Here is a 12,429-nt window from a genome sequence, read left to right as displayed (position 1 = left end):
CCTTTACTAAAGTTAAATTTTGAGTACTTAAAAAAGACGCTTGAATTCATGTTTGTATTTTTTTATAAAAAAAATTAAAGCATTATAGGTGATAATTAATTTTTTGTACTTCAGAAACGTTACGAAAATACCCTCCACTAAAGTTCATGTTAATTAAATCAATATAACGCGTAGAAAAATTAATTTCTCGGACTATCCATATTATTATTGAATTAAGCATTATTTATTTAATATTTTCATAAAAAAATATAATTGATAAATGTTTCATGCAGTTTTAATGGTAACAATTCTCACAATAATTTTAAATGCAATATTATAGTATTTGTCTTGCACGTGTGATGGTGTAAACATCAGCTTAGGATTTTTTTATAATCGTGAAAACTAAAAAAAAGATGCAGGATCACTAAGAAAAATAATTTTTAAAAATGGTATAATTTTGAATAAGGATTGATTTAGACAAATACGGATGGGGAAAATTTTAAAAGATAAAATAAAAAGGAAACAGGATTGGCATCAAATCCGTCGTATTCTCTTTAATTATTAATAAATTGTTTTTGCTTATTTTTTCAATAAATAAACTGTCAGTATAACTAGTGATTGTAATTGACTTTTTTCACACTTAGAATGCACTTTTAAATTATTTTAACAAGATTATGTTTATCGTTACAACAAGTTGAAGAATAAATCGTGTAATCAAGTAAAAAACCTATTAAATATTCGAATTAAATAAGCCCTTTTATTCTTTTATTACAACAAATAGGATTACCTAAATTAATGAATATCTTTTATAATCTTTAAAAATACAGAAATTAACGCATAATGTTTCAATTTCTCTATAAATTTAAAAATAAACTTGACTTTCTGAAATATTTGGGCTTCTGTAGAAATAATATACGACGCTTTGTTGTTCTGATTGTGCGAAACTGGGTCTGTTACTAAAGTCTTTCTTTTGAGGGTTAATGAAGCTACTTTTTATACAAATTTATTTAATTCAATATATTAAGACTTTACTATCTTTGATATAGTCCCAGAAAACTAACATTTATCTTTAAAGGGATTTTTTACAATAAATTTAACTTACGTTTTCAGTATCCAACGCTGCCATGAAAACATTTTTCATTATAATTTTTTTCGTGTGTAATTCTTTTTCCTTTTAGAGATTAACTTTAGGCTTTAATCTTTAAAACACAATCAAAAACGTAATCAGAAACCTATTAAAAATGATAAACCGGTTTTCAAAACCCTATTAGTTTTCGCCATTAAATTGCACGTATCTATTATTTACTTAGTAACACATTACGAGTATTGAAATTTCCTTTGAGGGGGTCAAAAAGGTTATTAGGCCAATAACGAGATTTTGAGGATTTTTATGCCTGTCATTTGGATCTATTTTCTTATATAATCTCATGTAAATAATGTATGAGTGGCCCCTCTGCGTTCATCACTACTTTAACAGATGATCACAACTTAAAAAAAAATGATCATAACTTTAAAAGATGATCATAACTTAAAAAAATGATCATAACTTTAAAAGATGATCATAACTTAAAAAATGATCATAACTTTAAAAGATGATCACAACTTTAAAAGATGATCACAACTTTAAAAAATGATCAGAACTTTAAAAGATGATCATAACTTTAAAAGATGATCATAACTTTAAAAGATGATCATAACTTAAAAAAATGATCATAACTTTAAAAGATGATCATAACTTAAAAAATGATCATAACTTTAAAAGATGATCATAACTTAAAAAATGATCACAACTTTAAAAGATGATCACAACTTTAAAAGATGATCACAACTTTAAAAGATGATCACAACTTTAAAAGATGATCACAACTTAAAAAAAATGATCATAACTTTAAAAGATGATCATAACTTTAAAAGATGATCATAACTTTAAAAGATGATCATAACTACACTCATTCGTTGGACGCGAATTCCAAAATTATTTACACTTAAAAGTTTATCCTTACTCACTGTGGTAGTAATTCTCAGAGTTCTACATTAGTGTCAAATAGAATCTATCATTTGCAGACTATTTCAGTACATATAAAAATAATTTTTTTTAATAATTTTTTACATGAGTATTAATAAGTTTTATTATTTCGATTTTTAGAACTACCGTTTTTATTTTCGATGTTATTCTGCCAATGTAACATCCGAACAATTTCTGGTGCATCTTTATGTCGAATTCATGGAATCTTTATGTCGAATTCATGGAATCTTTATGTCGAATTCATGGAATCTTTATGTCGAATTCATGGAATCTTCATGTCGAATTCATGGAATCTTCATGTCGAATTCATGGAATATTTTATGGAATTTCGAACAGAATCCTTTATTTTATCCACAGAGTTAGATTTTTATGTCGAATTCATGGAATCTTTATGGCGAATTCATGGAATCTTTATGGCGAATTCATGGAATCTTCATGTCGAATTCATGGAATCTTCATGTCGAATTCATGGAATTTTTTATGGAATTTCGAACAGAATCCTTTATTTTATCCACAGAGTTAGATTTTTATGTCGAATTCATGGAATCTTCATGTCGAATTCATGGAATCTTTATGGCGAATTCATGGAATCTTCATGTCGAATTCATGGAATCTTCATGTCGAATTCATGGAATCTTCATGTCGAATTCATGGAATTTTTTATGGAATTTCGAACAGAATCCTTTATTTTATCCACAGAGTTAGACGGCTCTCGTTCCGTCAGCCATGATTAGGCTGTAAAACGTAATTCTTGACTACATTCTTAGTATCGCCTGTATTGAGGATTGAACCGATAACCTCAGGAGGGCTGTGATTTACAACTTGTTATCATTTAGCACTTCATCCGTTACGCTATAGGTCCCTGTAAACGAAAATCAGTACATATTCCTTAGCTTACCATAACGATTCCTGAGTTCGACAAAATAGACCTGAAGTAAATTGAAGTTTACATGGACAGAAACGTTGTGTGAATAACATCAAGATGGAAAAAAATAATCTCAATAATACAAAATATATCCCTACAAAACAAATTAATGTTTAAATATTTTAAGATATGAAAAACTGAAAGAAGAACCTGTTTCAAAAATAACATAATTTCACACGTTTTGGCCCGGAGCAGCGTGTAGTGTCTGTTCAGATACTACACTTAATCTTTATGTCAGTGAAGGAGAAATCTTTCTAGACTGAGATAAATTTTATCTTTATCCTAATTCAGAGTACCTCTTTTCGAGGAGCTGGATTAGCGCCACATTAAAAACTGACCTTGTTTATAATTCTGTCCTTTTGTTGATATAATGAAATAGAGAGCAAAGTGTAGTAGCTGTTCTTATACTACTCTTCATCCTGGGAAAAAGTCCTGGGGAAAACAAGTAAATAGGAACTGTATTAAAAAAACGAATATGAAACGGTCATCTTTCTCAGTTGACGTTCATAATGTCCACTAAGCAGAATTAGTGTCATTGACCATCTCTAATTTTAAACAAGCTCTCACTTTTCATCAAATAATTAATAGGATTCATCAATTACGGACATTTTTGGAGACTTTGTTCGGTTCTATGTTTATTCAACCACAATGGATTTCCCTCTTTTGTGCCTTTCTTTTCATCTAGAATTATACATTAAAGAGAAACTGTAAACATTATTACGAGAATTGTCTTGAGATTTTTTGTTTCAACCGCACAAAAGGTCATTCCATCTAATGCGCTTATTCTTTACTCTGGTCGTTTGAAGTTATATCATTGATTCAACAGAGTATTGTCTTTAAATACCATAGAGTTTTGCTCAATGTGCAAAATCTGAGTGTGATGTATAAGCTGTTACACATGTAGCAGACTACCAAATAGCCGGAATTGTCCATTGGAAAAGGCAAGTTCCGATAGTCATGGTTCTAGTATCGTCATACGAGTTACTAGAAACTTGCTGTATATGGCCAAGACTGCTTTGAGAACACACGTGAGATTTTTTTATTTATTAAGGTTGACTTTTGAATTTCTGAATAAGTATGGTCATTAAGCAGCAGAAATTTTAGATCAGTTTTGTAATCTAATCTAAATTAGTTGATTATCCAGATGTACGTGGTCTTACACGACCTTGAACCTCTGATCGCGGCCCAGTTATGATTTGCACCCTGGTCGGTACAGTTATGATATGTCGACTGGGCAACCAGGTCTGCCAACCGTTAGTACGTCGCGTCACCCAGTGAGTTCTTCGGTAAGGCGTTGGGGATTCTTCTCGGATGCTCGGTCCTCAAGGCCTGTTCTCCGTGGATCGTCTAGTTATTCTGGGTGTTCGTTGACGGATACGGTGTCACAAATGGCGAATAAAGAAATATACACATATAGGGATCAACGCACATCAGCAACAAAACTCCGGAGGTTGGTTAATATAATATATATTTCGGAAATTCATAAAAGAAGTATTTACAGCATATACATATAGTTGACAATTAATTCAAGCAAGCAGTTAGTTCTACAACTGAGCTTCTGTTGTTGAAATACTGGTCGGTATCGCGGACTTTGCGTAATTCTCGTTAAGTAATCGACACGTTATAAGCGTTGAGTTATCAGGCAACAAGCGAGGGGGAGAGAGAGGAGAGGTGATTCTGCCGAGACGGAACAACTCGACTTAGCTCTCTTTGACTCTGATTCCCAATCTCAGAACCGGACTCTCTGACTTAATCTCTGATTTTTCATTTCTTTTATAATACAATTATGGAATGATGACGACACCCATGTTCGTCATCGACCAATCAAATTGCTTGATTATAATTCGACGGGGCCTTTTCTCATTGGTTGATTATACTTCGACAGGGCCCTTTTTCATTGGTCCATTTCCAAAATTGGATTGACTCCTCCTTTAATTAACGCCCAACTTACACGTTGTATTATTTAACTCCTCCCTGGCTTACTAATGGAATTTTTCCATATTCAGGAAAATTATTTTTCCTTTGACTTAAAGTAAATCACGCGATTTTATTTGTTTTAAAATTATCTATTGATCTCATTTTTCGCTTTGATAATTCAAAGGAATTTTAGTTTATCTTTGAATTAAGTTCTGGTTGTCGGCCATTCCATTATATCAGACATTTTGATTACGTCAAAAGACCAAGAATGCATTTGTCGCTTTGAACTTATCGGACAACACATTTTCCCATCCGAGCAAAAATATTTCATAACTTCAATTTTCGTTCGACCTGATTCACCAAATGACAATTCTCGATACGTCATAAAAATATGTATTATTGTTTTGAAATTTCGGACAATTCATTTTTTCCTATTCTTTGTTCTAAAACACAATGCCGAGTCACTGCGTGTGTTTCTCTCAGATAAAAAACAACCCGACTTTTTTCAACTGTCAAACTCACAGATCAAACTTGGCTCATAGTTTTGCCAATTGCGGATGTGCAATCCTCAACCCCCCGGCTCCTGCACAACTATGATTTCGGCCATTTCAGATCAAACGCCTGTGTATTTTGGCTAAAATATTTTATGCATTCTTTTTCGCTTTTGAAGTTTAAAATGTGATTGAACTTTTCGCTACAAAGGCACTTTTGCCGCCGCCATCTCAACAACAGACTTAGCTCAGAATTTATTGACAAAAAAAAATTAATAATAATTTTTATTCCTTCAAAACCCGATCATCGTCCGGGAACAAAAAATTACTTTTAACCAAAAGAAACGTCACATCAACCCTACAGGTCTGATGTGGCCTCTCTTTAGTGTTACACAGACAGATGCGCCTCATCTACCTAAATCTGTAGTTTTCAGGAACCAGTTTTCTCATCCTCACCCCTTCTCCAATCAGTAGTATTAGTTCCAGCTTATATTAATATTACACGGGCAGGCTAGGCTATGATTATGGGCAAACGTAGCAGGTCCACTCTCCTAAGAATTACTCTCTCACGTTCAGAAAAGTTTGATTTTTTGCTAATTGCCAAGGACGCCTCTATCGGTGAATATAAACGGGTATGGTTAGACATTTTTGTGAGCCAGAGTGTACAAACTTTTCGTGCATTTGCTTTTCAATTCTCATCTTCCTATCTTGGCTCACATCTTTTGTGGTGGGAGGGAGTTAAATACTTGGCGAGAAGTTAGTTTTCAGAAACTGTGGGTTGGTTGGTTGTTTTTTTACGGCATATCAACCCTTTTCAGGTTATTTAATGCCGAATCTAATTTTTTAATAGAATATATTTGTTGTTTTCAAGTTGATGTCTATTTAACCCATTGTTGGGACCCTAACAGGTACTACCACTCCAGGTCAGAATGGACCTGGGAACAATGGCAATTAAAGGGTGGCTCCACACTCCCCAAAGCCCGCAAGCTGGGGCCTCACCACTGGATATAGTTTAAGGTCATATCCAGGGCCACGAAACAGTTAGAGATGCATGCCGTGAAAAGAATTGCATAGAGAACGGAGGTTTATCCCCGTTGCCATTCTTCCATTATGGCAATATTAAACCATAAATGATTAATTAATATTTAATTTTATATATATATATATATATATATATATATATATACATATATATATACATATATATATATATATATATACATATATATATACATATATATATAGAGAGAGACAAAGATCTGTTAGTTACTCCTTGTAACTAAACTCGTGAATTTTTCCGATCATCCTAGAAAGCCCATCCTCCCAAACTTATTTTTTCTCTTTAAGAAGTAGTTGAATTATGGCAAATCGATTTAGACTCTCCTACCAGGGAAGAGTGTCTTGACCTTTCTAGCTCAACCTTCCGCTCTCTTGCTACATTATATTTTTCTGTGGTAGGAGATACGTTAATACTATCCGTTCGACAGTCTGGCCCATTTAGAAGTTGGTGACCTTATTTCCATCGAAATTAGGAATACTTCAGTGCAATCCTAACACATTCACTCTCTCAGGATTTACTTTTCTCTTTGAAAGGGAGTTAATTTATTGCTAATCGTTTGAGGGCGTCCTTACATAGGAATACTGACAGGCATTTTTTATATTCTAGAGTGCACTTTCTCTAATACACTGGCCTTCCAAATTTCAACCCCACCTTGTGTCTAATTTCCTGGTGAGGTAGAAAATGAATATCTCATATCTAATGAATAATAATTGCAAATTTATTATATACAGCATAGGAGAAAGGTAGGAGTTAAGAGTTGCCTGAAGCTGTGTGAGACTCACGCCGTGAAGAGCATTGCATAGGCAATGATAGCTTATCCCTATTGCCATTCCTTGGATATGGCAACTTTGAAACTTTAACTACAGATAAAAGACATTGATTTTGCCTCATAAGTTAACATATGAATTCATTGTGTTTTATTGAATATTTAAAGTCCTATCATACCGATTCTGTAAGTTTTAAAAAAATCGCATATCTAATGAATAATAATTATATATACATTATATACTAGCTGATTCTATCAAAAACTGCCCGGTTATATTTTCACTTTCATTTTTTGATTCGCATTTTTTTTTAAAGTAAACTATTTTATTCTTTATCAAAATATCTTAATAGAAATTTGTAAAATGAATTTAATTATTATGGCGTCGTTTAGTTATTTAAATTGAAACCAAATTCTTATAAAACTATGATTTGTTGATTTAATTTTCATTTATGAAATTATAACTTCTAAAAATGTCAACATTTTAATAAATGACAAAAATTTAAAAGCCAAAGATAAGTTTCTCGTTGACAATTTCGAAGGATCACACAAAATACACGTCAAAATATTATATATTTTAAGATCTATCTTATGTTTAAAAAAATCCATTTTAATTTTTCTAATTAGCCATAATTTGCAATTCATGAATTCATCCATTAAGTGTCTATTACTCTCACTCTATACCATATAATAAAAAACTTATTAGCACTCATTAATAATACTAATATTTTAACATAATATGGCATTAATAATTTTTTTTTACATAGGCATCACCACATTATCAAGGCCAAGAGGCCACTCAAGGATAAGGGTTAAAAGAGTGTACATTAGAAATTGGGACAATATAGTAATCATTAGTAATGGAAATTTGGTAAATTTGATAACTTATATGGAACGGCTCATCAAGAACTTATTTACGTTAGACTTGAACACAACCATATTGTAGTCAGCCGGAAAGCAGGAAAACGGAAGACAATTCCACAGGCGTCCAGTTCTAAGAAAGAAGCTTTGTTCATGGAATCTACGTTTAGGTTTAGGCACAGATAAAGAGTGGGGGGAATTATTGATAGTGTTTACAGCTACACGAGTGTTTCTTGTGAAAGTTTGGCGAGGGGGGGACCATAGATTGAAGCTCAGTCGAACACTTTCCATGAAAATAACGATACATCAGAGACAAACTCGCAACATCTCTTCTGTGAGATAGAGGTTGCAGGGAAGAGAAAAGGACATCTCCTACGAGGCTACGAAGTCTATTTTGAACTCTATCAAGGCAGGGCAAGTCCTTTCTAGCAGTTCCTGCCCAGATATGGCAACAGTATTCCATCCTTGGACGTACCTGGCTCTTATATAGATAGAGAATTGCATCAGCAGTGAGATATCTACCGGATCGATAGAAAGATCCCACCATTTTTCCAGCGGCCTTGGCAACAGATTTGATGAACGTGTTCCATTTAAGATCAGGAGTAATGGTCAAGCCCAGAAGCTTGTCAAAACTTGAGGCCTCCTGAAGACGAGAGCCATTCATTTCAATTGATGCCAGATGTGGATAAGAATGTTGATGATGTAAAGAGAGAAGCTTGGTTTTAGATGCATTAAAAGTAACCAGCCACTCCTTTCCCCATTGTACTACGTGCTCAAGATCAGAGGAGAGAGAATTGGAGAGAACTTGGTCATTTACTGTCTTAGATGTGCTACCATAAATGGTAGTGTCGTCAGCATAAATGTCTACAAATGATGTAAGGATGTGATTTGGAAGATCATCAATGTAGATCAGGAAAAGAGTTGGGCCCAGGATGGACCCCTGAGGGACACCGGCATTAATACTGTGAGCTTCTGATTTTTTACCATCAACTACTACTCTTATGAACCTATCAGAAAGAAATGATTTAATAATTGAGAAGACTTTTCCAGCTATACCATAGCTACAGATCTTATGAAGTAAATCTTTATGCCATACCCTATCAAAGGCTTTAGATATGTCAAGAGCAATTGCCCTAGAAAGATTGCCACCGTCGAGAGATTTGCTAATCCTATGAGATATAACTGTAAGCACATCTGCTGTAGATCTAGCAGAACGGAAACCATATTGAGTGTCACAAAGAAGGTTATTTTTGTTGAGATGGTTGATTACTTCTGTATTTAACACAGATTCTAGCAACTTACTCATGACGCACAGGAGACTTATTGGCCTGTACTGAGAGGGGGATGAGCGATCACCTGAATTCTTAAATACAGGGCATACTGATGAAATTTTCCAGGGAGATGGGAAACTATTCTCCTTAAGACAACGTTTAAACAGTTTTGTAAGTATGGTCGCTAGTAATATATCTAATCATATATCTAATCATAAAAATAAAGATAACAAAATCAACAACAATAATAATAATAATAGAAGAAAAAATATAAGACGTAAACATTCTTACCATAAAATATTGATTAGTATGGAACATTGAAATGCCGGTATCAATAATGTACCAACAGATATTCCTTTGGACGTTAACACTAATTTTTAAAACAATTTCCAATAAAATAAGAAAATGTTTATGGTTTACAGCCTATAGATGTAACTGCAAAACAGATATACATAAGGCAACTTTTAATAATTAAAAATCATTTAAATATCAATATAAACATAGTTCCATCTCTGTGAAAAGCTGAAATTTTGACAACTGGTAGTCGTTATCATCCATAATAACGTACTAAAATTTGAATCATTTGCAAAAGATAGAAAAAGAATTATAAAAATTATTTATTTATTTTAAAAATAGGAACGTCGAAAAGTAAGGGACAAAATTGAGAAAAACAATGTAAACAGCCCCCCCCCAAAAAAAACAATAAAAATAGATGTACAATCAATATTTAGTAAATGATACCTTGCTCTCGATGATAGTGGCACATCTTCGACTACAAGAACGAATCAGTTTTTGACAATCCTCAATACTAATTTTAGACCATTCTTCTTGAAACTTCACCCACAAATCCTCCGTGTTAGTGTGATTTCTTTCCATAACTTTCACTCCTAAGGTCATCCAAAGATTTTCTATTGGATTTAAGGACTTTGTGGTGGTCAATCCATAATTTCGAAATCCTGCTCGCTTAGTTAACTCATTAACACCTTTGCCTTGTGATACGGGGCATTATCTTGCATAAAGGTAGCCCTATCGAAAACTGAATTCTGTATGATTGGCACAACAGTATCTTGAACAATGTTTTTATAGATCTGCGCGTTTACACGAGTTTGTAACCGGACAAGAGACGTTGTACTTTGGCTAGAAAACATTCCAAATACGCCTCCGAACTTGACAGTTTTCTTAGTACACGTTGCACTTAATCTCTAATACGTCTCTTTACATTGTTTTTTCCATCATTTCCGAATAAATTAAACTTACTTTCATCACCGAAAAATACATTTGCCCAATTTTCATATGTCCAAATTACATACCTGCTTGCAAACTCTAATCTCTTATTCATCGAACTAAGAAGTGGTTTCTTCCTTGGAATTCGATTAAACAACCCTATTTTTGCAGTCGTATAGAAACAGTCTGTCTTGACACATTAACACATGAACTACTATTCATAACCCTTTTAATTTCTGTGCAAGACTTAAAGCGGTCCTTTAATGACATACGCTGCGTTATTCGATCTTCTCTTGCCGAAGTTTTGCGGGGTCTTCCGGTTACGTTTCACTTTCTCTGAAATCTCTCTAATGGTTTGCTTTTCCTTGTGTAGCTTCACAATAGCTTGTTTCACAGAGTAATCAAGTTTTTTGGTGTTTCTCCATGGTGCCGACTGATGCAACGTTTACAAAGGACTAAGTAAGACTTATTCTTTAGAGGAAATCAAAAAATTGAATATAGCATATTTCTTACATTGTTTTTCTCAATTTTGCCCCTTACTTTTGGACGTTCCCATTTTGAAAATAAATAAATAATTGTTATAATTCTTTTTCTATCCTTTGCAAATGATTTAAATTTCAGTACGTTATTATAACGACTACCCGTCAAAATTTCAGCTTTTCACAGTTGTTAATTCTTACAAATATTAGGTTTTAAAATGTTGTCCCTTAGTTTTGGACGCTACTGTATATATATATATATATATATATATATATATATATATATATATATATATATATATATATACATATAGCATTTTTCAAGGTTAAGGTCAATGTCATAGCGTATGTATATATACACTCCTAAAGCCCACACTACTAGAGCGATCATGACCAAACCTGACATGATGATGGTCTCTGACCTAGAGATGGTGCACGCCATTTTTCAAAGTCAAGGTGAAAGGTTTAGCTCGGGACTTTGCTGTATGCTCAGGTACCCGTGCGAAGCTCGGACATCTTTGCTAATATTAGATTAAATACTATAAGAATTTCTGATTTCGCAACACCTTATTTAATACGAATAATTATTACGTTGAATAATAGAAACATTCAACAAGTCGAGCAGGCTTCCCAGTGTATACTCACCCAAAATAATCATAAACATTTCATGCGGTTTAGCCCACGACTCTTATTTTCTATAAATAAATTTACCTACAATGTGCCATTGTATGAAGTTCGAAAATTTCAAAGTTATTAAGGTCATCTTGATGGTGTTTTTTGTCCGTCATTTTATAATCATGACCACATGTGGTCTGCTCTGCGTTGTGAACTTTTAACGTGAATCAAAGTTGCCGATCTCTTCAGTAGCTGCCGAAAATAAAGCGTCAGATCTCCTATGTGCGTGACGTCACAGTCAAACATTTTAGCAAGTCTCGTTATCCCCACCGCCAATCACTTAAGGGTCGCACGTATGTCTTATGGCGACAATGCATTTTTATCGAAAAAAAAAACGCCGCAAGTTGTATTGAACATTCACATAAAATAAAATACCATGGTTATATTACCACAAAAGTGTTTTGGACAACTTTTTATTTTATTTTATGAACAGTTATATATATATATATATATATATATATATATATATATATATATATATATATACACGCAAGACGCTTTACCCCGAGCATAAGTTATAGCTGTTGATTTAGAATACGTGTTTTATGCCAAATTGATGGTCTGTTATGGTTAAATTTGTGCTCAATTTTGCATTAAATATTATTAATCCCACCTGAGAAATGAACGGATACCATAATATTTCATTCGCTTTACCTTATCATAGCAAAGGTCCATACATCATTTCAGTCAAATTGTACTTAGTAAGTTTCGAGAAAAAAAAATGAAACAGACAGGCAAACAAAGCAAGAAAATATTAT

General features: G+C 33.2%; 1 protein-coding gene across 12 annotated transcripts in view; it reads left to right on the top strand.

The window, feature by feature from the left end:
• LOC145255699 (agrin-like) overlaps positions 1-12,429 on the top strand; it is a 2,182,525-nt gene that overhangs the window by 232,738 nt on the left and 1,937,358 nt on the right. The window lies entirely within an intron of this gene.

This window comes from Euprymna scolopes, chromosome 31, assembly GCF_053919585.1.
Source record: "Euprymna scolopes isolate OS-2025 chromosome 31, ASM5391958v1, whole genome shotgun sequence".
Classification (NCBI taxonomy): domain Eukaryota; kingdom Metazoa; phylum Mollusca; class Cephalopoda; order Sepiida; family Sepiolidae; genus Euprymna; species Euprymna scolopes.
Note: the sequence above shows the minus strand (reverse complement) of the source record. Positions and strands in the feature narration are given on the sequence as shown.